At 40.8% G+C, this 13931-nt stretch overlaps 1 protein-coding gene across 6 annotated transcripts in view; it reads left to right on the top strand.

Moving 5' to 3' along the window:
• Window positions 1-13931, top strand: part of FRMD3 (FERM domain containing 3) — a 236295-nt gene that overhangs the window by 74264 nt on the left and 148100 nt on the right. The window contains exon 1 of one of the 6 annotated variants that reach the window (XM_039545742.1): window positions 2380-2411. The exons of the other annotated variants lie outside the window; for them this stretch is intronic. The gene's annotated coding sequence lies outside the window, so the exon portion shown is untranslated. Of the gene's footprint in view, window positions 1-2379; window positions 2412-13931 lie in introns of those variants that run through there. 6 annotated transcript variants of the gene reach the window in all.

Genomic DNA, 13931 nt, shown 5'->3' on the forward strand with positions numbered 1-13931 from the left:
GCCTCAATGCTTGATCCTATTGAGGATATCAAGGAACAGTTCTATACAGATCTTGACAGTCTTGACCAACACTCCCAAGGAGGACAAGATCATTCTCCTCTGAGATTAATGCTAGAGTCGGGTGGGAGTCAGATCTCTGGAATGGCAATTGGAAAAGGAGTAGGAAAGGCTAACTCCAACGGCATCCTCCTTCTGAGCAAATGCGTAGAACATGGCGTGGTCATCATGAACACCCTCTTGCATAGCCTAATGATAAGCTGGGAACTGAAAGGGGAACAAGGCAAGAGATGTTCAACCTTCTTGTGTGGCCTTAGTTTGGCTGAATACTTGCCCTATAAATAAGAAGTGTTCCTGCGGACTACGTAAACGTATCATCCTTTTAAAGAACATTCAGTGTGTATGCTCTGAGAGTCAGAGATGGAACAAAGGGGCCTGCCTTTTAAGAATTTCCCTCTGTAAAAGGGCGCTGTTTCAATTTCTGAGAGCAGTTGCTATAACTGCACATTTGAAATGACCAATTGAAATGCAAAATATGCACATGTTTGCATGAGGAATTATGTACAGAGAACTCCACAAAGTCAGACCTAAATTTACTGTGACACGATTAAGTGTCTGGGAACTGAGTTCATTCATTGCAATGCACAGAAATCATCCTCATTGGAGCCTGTTTAACTGAAAACAAATCTTCTTTTGTCTATATCTAGCCCAGCAGGAAACGCTTTCTCAAGAGACTAAGTTAACATTTTTATGTTCTAAGACTATTCTGACCTTCTTTGGGAATTGGAAAACATAAATATTATCTCCATATTCCAGATGATGGTGTTCTAGTATGGTATGGAAGAGCCAAATGGAACCCTTTTCTGACTTCACTTATCATGCAAGTTCAGAGGTATAATCTGGGTGGAAAGGGTCATATTAGGGGGTCTCTTTAAACAATACCTATGATATAATAGCTAGATGGTTCTACTTTATGATCAGATACAAAATAGTTAATATTTATTTAGGGTCACATTTTCAAAATGTGATGGCTCATGCCCTTGTGCTAAAGCGGGTCTACATTTGCGGGTGTAATTGCTGCTATACACCATTTAGGGACTTGCACATGCAAATGTCTTGTTAGACATCTACGCCCTTTACTTGTATTTTTGCTAGATCTGTTAGCACAATTGTTACAATGACACATGCAAATGTAGGTCAAGTCTCCCTTTTGGAAAACTTGTTTGCTAGATTGTTTTTTAATCTTCAGAGGTAAAATGGTTGAGATGAGTGGGGCCATCAGCCTCTGAGGCCTGGTCTACACTAGGGTGGGGGGTCAAACTAAGGTACGCGACTTCAGCTACGCAAATAGCGTAGCTGAAGTTGAACTACCTTAGTTCGAACTTCTTACCTGTCCAGACGCCCCGGGATCGAAGTCCGCGGCTCCCCCGTCGACTCCGCCACCGCCGTTCGCGGTGGTGGAGTTCCGGAGTCAACGGGAGCGCGTTCGGAGTTCGAACTATCGCGTCTAGATTAGAGAAGTCGAACGCTACCCATCGACCCGGCCGTAAGTATGGATGTACCCGAAGTTTCTATCTGCAGGCTCAGGAAGTATCAATATCTGATCACAGTCTGAAAGGAATCTTTGCAAGGATAAGGCTAGAAACTTTTAAAATTAAAACTCAAATTCTGCAGTAATCAGAACCAATCTCCACTGCAGCAGTTTTCCAAGCTCCTCTGAGGACCAAGCTCCTCATAGGGACTGATTTTGAAGTAACTAATAGGTTACAGTGAAGCAGTGGATTCTGAATTGCTTGCAGGGTTCTCCTTAGTGAATTCAAACAGTGGGTCATCAGTGTTCTAGGGAAACAGAGCTGTAACTTACTTAACTAAATAAAAGTATCAGTTTGTTCTTTGGTATTGTCACTGCTCTGACAGATTTTAGCCATGTTCTCTTGTGTGATCTAGCAATCTGTAGCTTTTCTGGTCTTTTAGTTCTGTGACTGTGGTATCATGCACAATGACCTATTTCTCCAAATCCAGTTTTTAGTAGTGGCTTAGTCCACATTACAGAGTTTTGGCCAGCATAGCTAGGATGATTAGGAGCATGAAAAAGTCACACCACCTGGCTGACATAGCTATGCCAGTAAAAACCTTAGGATAAATGTGGTTCTACTAGGAAAATAATCCTTTTGCTGGTATAGCATTTGTCGTTTAAGGATGTGTTTTTTGCCTCCAAAAAAATTCTTTTGTTGGTATAATCTGCTTCTCCATTAGAAGGCTTTACTAGTATAGCTATTCTAGCAAAGCATATGAAGTGTAGACAAGCCCTAAGTCACTTCTAGAAAATTGCTTCCATCTTGTGACCTTTATCTCTCCATGCTTCCTTGCAGGTTAATATAGCGGTTTTTGAAAGCAGTCCAGCAGGCTAAACGGTAAGCTAAACTTCTGAGGGATTTAAGTAGCATGACAGCAGAGTTCTCCCTAGCTGCGGCTGACTATAGTGTTAATTATTTAATTTAAAACACAAAACCAGGCTCAGCAGAGGCTTATCCTTTTGGCTTGTTTAGTGGCTCCAGCAGGCCGAGCAAGAAAGTCTCCATAGTCTTTAAATGCTAGAAAAATGAATGCAACACAAATGCAAGTGGAACCACAGTTAGTTGCATCTGGCCTGTAACTCCTATGTTTTCAGCTCTTTGGGCTGGATGTTTCAAGTTCTGTATGTTTAATCCAAGGATCTGGGCTACCCCTGTTGAATAATGTGAAGCGTTCATGACGGCTTTTATCAAGATAACTCCCTTGATGCCATGGTGATAATGATTGGAATCAGTGAGACTTTACCCTTGGCTTCTTTGTGCCACAATATAACCTCTGTTGCTAAGAAAACCCATAAAATATTCAGCTGTCGGGCATTTGTATGAACAATGGGAACATGGAGAGGAGAAAGTAGAAAAACAGTAAACACAATTCCCCTCAGTTGTAATGTAAAAATGAACATAGTGACTTCATAATGCTCTGTTTTGCCTAAGTAAGGGGCTGCAAACAGGGAGGACTCCATGGATTCCCATAATTTCCCTATGTTCTAACTTGCTACTCTTTCCTATTACACACTTTATTTTAGAAATAAAACATTGTAACTTACTAAGCAGTACAGTAGCTGTGACAGATGCTCTCTGCCTAGTACTTGATATGATGTTTATCATATTAAACTTGTACTAACTGTGGGTACAGTTCACTGTGTGTGGCTTTTATCAGCAACAGTGCAAGAGCAAGAAGCAGTATGATAATTCTCTATTTTGTGGTAAATTCCTTTGAGAAATAGTTGATGATAAAGGTTGACTTCTTTCCAACTTAAATAAGTTACTGCACTTCAGTTTTTCATGGACAGTAATGTTGTTATTGCTTTTTCATGGCTAGACCTCATCCAGTCCTCTGGAAGTTTCTGTATTTTTAGTGTTGCAGAATGTGTGCTATAGTCATATGTATTCCTGCTTCTCTGTGAGTCTGTTCAATGTGCACATCAGGGGAACTCGGAAGCAACTGAGCTTCTCAGAGGTTTTGTTTATGCCTTAGGGCTTATATACATACAGGCTTCATTTTCATGTTTGCAAGAAATAAATATTCATTACCTTCATACTTATACAGGGCTCTGTACATTATACTCACTTGAAACACCCTCTGTGAATATAAATGAAAACAAGAAGATGCCTCTTTGATCTAATTACATTTTGAGCTTCTGTTTTGATGTATTTTTAATCTTATCGGTTGATCTGGAATTCTAGTTTTGACACTTACGATATATTTCTTCAAAGATATTTCCACAGATGAACCCAGTGAAGTTGGACAGCTTGTTTTCAATGGGTTTCTTCCTGCCCAGGGATAGATTCAAACACAGTATCACCCTGGTATAATGGAGCAATAGAGACATATAGTAACTTCTCGCTTAGTGTTGTAGTTATGTTCTTGAAAAATGCAACTTTAAGTGAAACGATGTTATGGGGAAATTGGATTCGCTTAAGAATTAATGTAAATAGGAGGGTAAGGTTCCGGGGAATTTTTTTCCGCCATACAAAAGACATTATATACGTATACAGTATATGTTTTAAACAATTTTGTGAAGCTTGGTTAACGTGGTGGAGTCAGGGGGTGAAAGAGGGTAGATCGTCTGGCTGCTCCTGTTGCTGTTCTTTCCAAAGTGCCAGGGGGTGCTCAACCCCTTCCTCTGTCTTAGGCCCGCTCCCCACTCTACCCCTTCCCTTAAGTCCCCACCCCTGCCCTGCCTCTTCTCACCCCTGCACCGAGTGTGCCGCATCCTCGCGTCTCCCCACCTCCCCTCCACCCCCCGGCCTCCTGAATGCTGATTGCTGCGGGAGGGAGGCGCAGGGAGGAGGCTGCATGCTGCATCCTTGCTCCTCCCCAGTCCCCCCCCCCCCGCCACACCAGAGCTGCCTGAATGCTGCAAAACAGCTGATTGCTGCAGGTGGGAGGTAGGGGGGTTGCTGATCTGCATGGCCGCTGGTAAGCAGGAGGTGGTGGTGGGAGCTGTTAGGGGAACTTCTGGCCCACCCTGGTTTCAAGCCCCCATGGCGAAACAATGTTATAAGGAAACATTGCTCAACTTTAAATGAGTATGTTCTCTAATAGATCAACGACATAACAAGTAACAACGAAACAATGTTAGCCAGGACGACATTAAGTGAGGAGTTACTGTACAAGTCAGTGCAGGCAGGCACACACAAACAATTGAGCATAAGGTATTATCTTGTAAAACACATTTCTTTCCTCAAAGAATCCAGTAACAGGATTTAATTCTTTGTTTAACAGAGTTGTTTGGAAAACCTGGTAAAGAAGGCTGCTAATGTGGATTCTGCTACTGTCTTCTGGTCAAACATCTGCTGTAAATCAAACATTAAATTGAGGTCAACAGCTTCTTATAGCATTAGTGGTGGTTGGCTTCAGATTGGTTAACACTGTTGTGCTTATTGCAGAGGATTTCCTGGCAGTGAAGCTGCAGCTGCAGTCTGTGAAGGATGGAAACCTTTTTAAATTTAATGTAATCAGTTTAATGTATTAAAAATAGTCTCTCATTTGTTTATGCTCCTTTGTGTCTTTAAAGACTTGTTACATTGTTTTTCTCAATCAGCTGGTATTCTGAGTGTCATTGGTTTTATTTACTTATTTGAAAAGTATGATAGTGTTGATCTATTTATCATGAATTGTCATATCCAGCTTATTGTATTTTAAGGGTGTGCAAACTTTGCATGGCTAAAAGAGCTTCTTGGGCTGGGCTGTGTAACAATGCCGCAGATTTGGAGCTGCATTCATCTTCATTTCAGGGGTGTATTTCAGGACAGCAATGGTCCCAATAAACAATACTCCATCTTGATCTGAGCAGATAGACTATAGTTTATTAAAAATACCCAATTAAAATAAATTCCTTCTGTTGATGTTCTGTGTGGAGAGAGAGCAAGCAGGATAAAAGCACAAATTGACGTAAAATTGAACTTTAAAGTTTATTTAATAGATTGAGCCATTTGACATTAAATTGTCTTTAACCTAATTGTACACCCCATTGAAACTCTTGATATTTGTAGTAGGTGACAAATATTCAGTCTTATGACTGGAGGCACATAACAGTAACTTCTCCCCTGTGTGGATTTTTTTTCTTTTTCAGCTGATAGTCTTGTTGAGAGACAGTGTTTTAATCCTTTGAACCTTAAACTCATTGCTTCTATGTATAGTGTTAATATGACAAGCTTAATTATACATTGGCAATTTATTGGCCGAGTGTGGCTCCAATCAGTATTTCTGCTACTGTTCTATCAGTCTCTCTCCTGAGATCAAGTCCATTTCTGTTTTAGGTATGAATCTAAGACTAGGACCTGCTAGAGAGAGTGCAGGAATGGCAACTGTCCTGATTTGGCACAATTTTGTGATCAAAGATGTGTTGTTCTGCTACTGGAGAAGAAGAAATGTAGTCTCATGAGTTCTATAGTAGGGTAGATGTAGGGATAGATCTTGTGGTTTATTAAGGAATACTTCTGTATGAAGTTACAAAAAGAATAGGGTACATTGATTTTTACAGAAGCTACGCTGAAATTAGACAACCTATCAGTCTTTCTCAGAGTATGTAATCCTCTCTCCAAAAAGATGGAACAATAAAATCTGCATCCACAACATTTTCTTAAAGTATTTAAATGTAATTGACCCCATAAAGGGACCGATTGGCTTTTACCAACTCGTTTCATCCAGGATGCATTGGAAAAAGCATGTTGTTAAAAAGGGGGAGGGGTCCAGTATCAAGTTATTACTGATCCATCCATCAAAGGCCACATACCAATTACATTTAGCCTGAATACTAGGGAGGAAATGTCTCTCTTTCCATTAGCAAATATTCCTTGGTGTAATTTGCAGCATGGACTGCCTGCCTTGGAGAAAAACTGCAACTGATCCCCAATTAACACGTTTCATGGATTCCTACATTTTAAAGGCCATTATGATCATCTGGCCTGATCTGTATAACACAGGCCAAAAAACCTCACTCACCAATATCTGCACCAAACCCCTAACATCTGGGTCAGCTAGATCATACTTTTGGAAAAATACTGGCTCTTGATTTAAGAACTTCAATTGATGGAAGAATCCCGATATCCTTAGGTAAGTTGTTCCAGTGATTGATCACTTTCACTATTATTAATGTGCACCTTTGTTTCCAGTCTGAATCTATCTTGCTGTAGCTTGCAACCATTGGATCAGATTCAACTCTCTTCTGTTAGATTAAAGGGGTGTCTGTCAGAAACCACTTTCCCATTTAGGTACTCGTAGACTGTGATCAAGTTATCTCAACCTTTTCTTGCACTAATCTTAAGATAAGATTTTGTTCCCAAGTAACCTTTTTAAATGCATTTCCATCCTCTCCATGGCTGGCATTGAAATGTTCAAAGAGGCAAGGTGCAGGGCCGGCTCCAGACCCCAGCGCGCCAAGCAGGCGCGTGGGGCGGCATTGTCGGGGCAGAGCGGCATTTGGCTCCGGCGGACCTTCCGCAGTCATGCCTGCGGGAGGTCCACCGGAGCCCGGGACGAGCTGCGCACCTGCCGCAGACACTTCTGCCCTGGCCGCGGGACCGGGGAAGGGCGGCGAGCGCGCCACCCTGCTTGGGGCAGCGTAATTTCTAGAGCCGCCCCTGGCAAGGTGTAGCAATCAGAACGCAGGGCTGGGAAATAGGAAGTCTGAGGTATAATTCTGGCTCTGTCACTGACTTCTTGGGTACATTGCCAGGCGTCTCATTTCCTCCCATATCCCCCAATCCATAAATATGGAGAACAGATGACTTTGTTGCCACCTAAGGCTAGAAGTTTTCAAAGGAATCTAGAAATAGCTGTCAAGCCCCATTGGACACCTAACTCCTTTCAGCTCTTTTGAAGGTGAACATGCAAGTGCTATGTATTCTAAGAGAATCATGCTAATCTAATCTACAGACACACAAGCAGCTACCTCTCCTGTATTCTCTGTAATGATTTTAACAGTATAGGCAGCAGTTGGGAAAAATCTCTCTGTACCAATACCTTGTGTGCCTCTTAAACCAAACATGCCACAGAACATTCACTAGGACATTATGCAGAAAACTGTAAGCTCTTCAGGAGAGTGACTGTCTTAATACAGGTTTATATAGCAACCAGCACAAAACAGGCAGTGTGGCTTAGTGAAAAGGGCACTGAATTGGGAGTCTGGACATCAAGATACTCACCTCTGCCACTGGCCTACTATGTGATGCTGTGCAGGTCTTTCTCTTTCTCTCTCTCTCTCTTTATCCATCTAGATTGCAAGCTCCCTAGGGCAGTGATTGTCTTCCAGTATTTGTATGCACAAAGGAGAAAAAGCGAAATATCCTGCTTGTGTGTGTGATGTTCTTCAGTAATGCATTTTTCCACTTGATTAACAAACTCATACGTTTTCTGGTCAATTACATTTTTTTAAAGGCAGAATGTGTATGTACTGTTGCTTGTCAGGGTTGTTGTCCCAAATTCTTGCGTTCTGTATTTCTCTGCTGGGTCCAACTCAACAAAGGCTTTTATTCTGTCAAGCTTGCTTTCTGCATTAATGCTGCTCAGCTTGAAGCAGTCAGCTTCCGTTTTTAATCTTTTCTTTGTAATGTACTGAACATATACATTTAATGGCTTTAATTGAAATGGGTTGCACTCGGCCCTTTATCTTCCTGAGGTAGAAAAATAGAGTCTTGAGCAGTTTGTATAAGATCACCCAAAAGATCTCAAACTTGAGATCCTCTCTGCTTTGTGTAGCTATTAAGGATTCCTATGCACTTTTAGTAAGAACAAGAGTTTACTCTGGAGTTCTAGTGGAAAATTTTCCCTCCTGCCTTCCCTTCCCTGTTGTGTGGCATACTGTGTGCCTGCTCCTTGGTGGTACTCTATATATGTAGCTTACAAACAATGTGCAATATTTGGGATTGAAAGGCACGATACATATTATTTTTAATACACGATTTACAAGGCAGGAAGCCTTAATCATGTCCCTTATTTAGAGCAAAATGTATAAATCTAGTGAAGATTTTTACCAACAATGACTTCCAAATCCCCCAATTGACTTCAGTGGTGCTATGCTGATTTTTACGAGCTAGGCATCTGGACAAATGTAAATTTTGCCCCAAATTTGCTCAAGTATTTTCCACATGATTAGAAAAAAGCTCTGATTATTGGTGGAGTTGAGAACCTTGAAGGACATATCTGATTAGAAATATTTTCAGTAAACAATTCTAGAGTTTCTATTAAGCTTTGTACCTTGTTCATTATTTCAACAATTGCACAGTTACTTTACAGTATTTTGTTCCCTCTTCTTCTCTGTTAGTCCTTAATGAGTAAAACCACTATATTGTGTTTTTTCTCCCTCATTCTCCATGAAAACACAGGAAAATGCTTCTTCTAGTCAAGCCTCTCCTTTCGTGTGCTTAGTAGTAATAATTTACCAGACATTTTTAGACTGTACTACTGTCACATTAAGCCTCCTACAGAAGTCTGCATATAGCTGCTGATCAGCCAATGTGTGGGAGGTATAACTCAGTCTTGGGAATAAACAGAAGTGAAACATCTTTTCAGCACAGATATCCTGAGACGCTACGTTACAGGGCTGTGGGATGAGAGAGACTGAGCTGATTCTGTAGGAAGAACTGTATCTTTTACCTCCACCATACACATACCTTTATCTCGCTTGGTTGATGTGTATAAAAGTCCTCTTAATGAAAAGGGTAATTCCGTTTCCACTTTTGTCGAGCGCTTGGCTTCTTTGCTGAAGCTGCCACAACGATGCCAATTGTGTTGCTGGTTTTGGTGGTTTTCCACCTGTTCACTGGGAATTGGACTGAAACAACCATAGGCCCATTAATAGCTATCACCATGGCATTGGGCCTGATTTACTGTTAGCTTGGACTGGATTTAAACCTAGTGATCTTGTAGTAAAAAAAATAAAAATAAAAATGTTGTATCCCATGTTTATTCCTCCGAGTCTCTCAGGTCCCAAACACAAAAAGCTTTTAAAGATAAGCATCAGCTGAATTTTGCACTCAGTTGCACCTGTGTGTTCAGGCCTTTTACTTAAATGCTATTGCATATATGTGAGGACCTTGTCCAAAGGCCATTGTAGTCTATGGGAGTCTTTCAGTTGACTTCAGTGGGGTTTGCCCCAGGTCCTAATAGAGAGTAGAATATGGATGTTGAACTTTTTTATCTGAAAAAGCAGTTTATCTGGTGTTTAGCCATATGTTTTGTAACACTGAGAACTACATTTTTAGTGTGGATTTTCATGTGGGACTATTCTGATGGGTTGTGTTAGAGTGACACTAACCAGTAAAATGGAGTCTTGCAACACCTGCTGTTTATAAAAGCTTTTGCGAAAAGTTGTTTGGTGGTGGTGACACCCTCTTGTTGGCAGCCTAATGGTGAAGCTCTAGCAATAATTACAGGCAATTTTTGTTTTCAGTGTTCTGAAGGGCTGCTTTCTTGTATTTCTACCTGAAAACATAAACATTCCTCAAGAAGCAGGGAGTATCTGTGTTTTTTCATTTTTGAAGGGATCTGTTCTCTGTTAAAACTGATCTGGCTTCAGCCAGGCATAATGTGGATTAGTTTTGTGTACACTTCCCAGCACAGCTCTGTGTGTCTTAATCCCAATAGGTGCCCTCACAGAGTTCCTGTCTTGGTGATGTCCTTTTAGAAGTGTGAGTTTGTGGGAAAATGCTGTTGCTCTGTCTTTCAAGAATTCCTAATGCATATTCCTTAAAAATCTTTAAAATTATGTGGGTAAGGGGAGAGATTAGCTGTACTTTTTTGGGCACAGGTTTGCCACTCATTTACTTCTAGGCCATGCTCCTATGTAGATACTACTAAAGTGACCAAATTTGGGCCAATTGTGCCACCCTTACTTATGTAGACTAATACCTTACTCTCTGAATAGTCTCATTGAAATCACCAGGACTATGTACCGAGTAAGGTGCTACTCAACAGGAAAAACAGTGATAGAATCGGCCTCTTTATGATGTGGATATGTGTCCAACAGACCATAGTTTGAGATCACCAATTATGTTTTCACTTGCGACCACGTGAGTTTAAACCCAAGTCTTCATGGCATAGACGGAAAGCAAGCGGGGAGATTTTCATAGGCATAAATGGCAGTTGTTGCCCAAACTTCCATTGAAAATCAATGGGAGTTATGGGTTTAAGTATAATTTTCCCTCTAGAGCATTAATATACTGTCACATTCCCCATGCTTTCAGATTTTTTAATGAAAATTTTAGGGGAAAAATTAATTTCTAATTATTTTTAATAAGTAATTTTATTTATAAAGCAAATTCTGTCTTTGTGCTGTAGTGCTTGGTGCATTAAGTATAACATTAAAATATAGCAATGAAATAACATGCTTACAAAGACAAATAAAAAGCTGAACAGAAAATGACATTTACAGATGCTTTGGAAAGGAATTGGGTTTTGTTGTCTCCCTCCCCCCCCCCGCCATTGAATGGCTTCACTGTTCAGCAGAGGCTCCAGGGTTAACTTGTGATTCACACACATATGGTATGCAAGTGGGATGTTCAGGAGAATGTGTGGCCCTCATGAATGTTTGGCAGAACTTTAAAAGGGCGTGGGGACACATTCTTGTCACTGTACAAGGTCATTATGCTCATGTTGAATTTCCATAGGTCTTAATCTCTACCATATTTTCAACAGAGAGTAGACCGTGTTCATGCAGGCTCATGAGGAAGAATGACACACAGATAAATAAAGTGCAGCTGACCCTGCACCAGCCCTGTAGGTCATTATGTAGCTGCCAGACTAGCTGGCTGTGAATCCAGAGAACTCGTCAACTGGAGAAAATGTTATTCCAGGGCAGGGATTGAGTCCTGTACTAGCCATATGCAGCCATCACAAGGGGTCCCAAAAATGGTAGGAGATTGAGGAAAAGTGGTGCAGTGTATAGACTGTAAATATAACATCATAGTGCCAAGTGAGAAAAGTCTGTGCATGCATGTACTAGTTTCCTTGCAAGTTGCCTGAAGTCTATGTAGTTCTGTTGGTCCTCATCTGTGGTGGTAGTGGTGGAGGGCAGGAAGGAATGATTCTGAGTAAAGGGGGAAAGCTGACTAATGAAGTAAATCTAAATTCAACACAGGAAAAGTACAAAAAAAATTACATTTTAGCTCTGGTTCTTAAAACTGAAGGCCCTGAGATCTAAATTAAAGGCAATGTAGATCTGGATTTTCTTCACATGACTGTGTGTGACCATGGGCTGCCAGTTTTGAAAATCTGGGTCTTGAAGTCAGGAGGCAAACACACACAAAAAGCAGGGACCTTAAACCTCTTCTTCTTCCTTTGACTCTCACCAGCATTGTGTGTAGGAAGCATGGTGATAGTGCTCTTTAGCTTCAGACCCATGCAGTACTGAGGCACATCATTAATTTCTGAAAACTTCCAGTTTGTCTCAACTATAATGTTATATTTGAGTTGTTTAACTTCCTTTTTCTTTTATTCCAGAGCTAGGATCTTTGAAGACTTGGGAATTCCTTTTTTCTTGAGTCACTTCCTTCTGCAACTCATTAGCAAGATAACTAGAACTGTCACTGCACAGTGACACAAGGAATTCTGTGCATTGCAAGACTAAATGTGCTGCTTCTGAAGTTCTTCAGCCCTTGTCAGCAAACATATATCCCACTGTGGCAACAGGTGTAAGCACCACACCTTGGGTTTGGTCCTGAGAAGCACTTAGCAGGCTGTGCATCAGCTCCCACATCTGGTAGTGCTCTGCACTTCAGTGTCAGGCCCTTTACAAACTTCTCCTGTTATCTTTGTTTTGGATCTGAGGCTTCTTTAGCCCCATTACAGTTCTTCCTTTGAGATCCTAAACATGTCTATATACAATGGTTAATATACTAATTTTCCCCTATCTGCAATCTCTGAGACACTTCCTTTATAATTGCATCAGGTCTTGCATGTTCCATATCTCTGCGTGTTCCAATGGCATCCATATTGGGTTGGAACACAGTCATTACCATTTACCAACTTTTTAGTTGTTGCCGTTCACACATTAGCTAATGTTATTAGTACAGTAGTTTACAACAGCTATATTTCAAATAAGTGTATGGCAAAGTTGCTGCTCCAACATCCCTGGCTGGCTATAGCTCTGTTTCTCATCCTTCTTTCAGGCTGCTTCCCAGAGAGTGGGAAATATCTACCTCCTCTCCTCTGGCCTCCCTCACCAGCTCTTCAGGGAATAAAGTCCTGCTTTCTCCTAGCTGGACCTTCTCTAATCAGGCCTATCTCATCAGGCCAATATTAATCCTTTCCCATTGTGTGTGGGGTGAACACCCCATCACACAGTGACTTAATAAAACTTGTCAGTTTACATTAAAAAACAAACTTACAAGCATCTGCCCAAATGAAGGTCTAAATGGAAGCAACATCTCTGCTTTTAAATCTGTTCTATAGCTACTGTAGAGGAGGTCTTAATATAGTTGAACACCTCACTTTTATAACCATTTTTGAGAGCTATTTTTAATTCAAGAATATATTCCTGGGTTTAGAACTGTCATGTCGAACTTTAGAGCATAATAGAAGGGTTTTTAAAAGGGATTAAAACCCTTAATTGCAAGTGCTTCACTTAAGGACAGATCCTGCAGTTCTTATTCAGGCAAATCTTTCAGTGTGAGTTTTGCCTAAATAAGGGCTGTAGGTTGGAGCCTTATATATGGATCAAGTTCTCATCGTGATCAACTGAAACTGAATACATACTCCATTGCCGTTCCTACAGAAAAGGGATATGGAACCAAATTCATTGCTGGTGAAACAACCTCTTTCTTTTCAGACTCAGATTCTTATAGAATATTTATTTTTACTGTTCGTGAATATAAATCACTGCACATTCATAACTATCACTAGAAAGAAACCGTATATAGGTAAGCTAAAATCCATTCCCCTTTGCCTTTACTTTGGAGACATGTGGCTGTTCCAGCCATTGGCAGCAATGATTGTTCACTCAGCCAACATTACCTGCTTTCATTCACCTGTACACCCTCCAGCTGTAGAGCAGAACTTTAGGGACCTTGCATACAGTACTTTGTAGCTAGGAAATCAATTGTTAATTTTACTTTGTATTGCAGAAAATGGTATTAATTCTCCTTGTTGGAGATAGAAGTTTAAGGAATTGACTCTTGAGAAGTAAAAAGGGGTGGGGGAAAACATTTTCTAGTACAGAACCTTTTATATCTCATTATCTTTAGCATATCATCATGGCATGGCATGTGATTTCCCCCCTGTTCATCTTGTTCCCTTTAGGGAGTAGTCACAGAAGGTTTTCCCCTTTCCTTTCATTTGTGTTGCTTCTAGCTTTTGCTCCATTCCTATGACAACTGCAACTTTTTGAGCATTGGCCCGGAGCGTAGTGAGCCATG

This window comes from Mauremys reevesii, linkage group 6, assembly GCF_016161935.1.
Source record: "Mauremys reevesii isolate NIE-2019 linkage group 6, ASM1616193v1, whole genome shotgun sequence".
In the NCBI taxonomy this organism is placed as follows: Eukaryota; Metazoa; Chordata; order Testudines; family Geoemydidae; genus Mauremys; species Mauremys reevesii.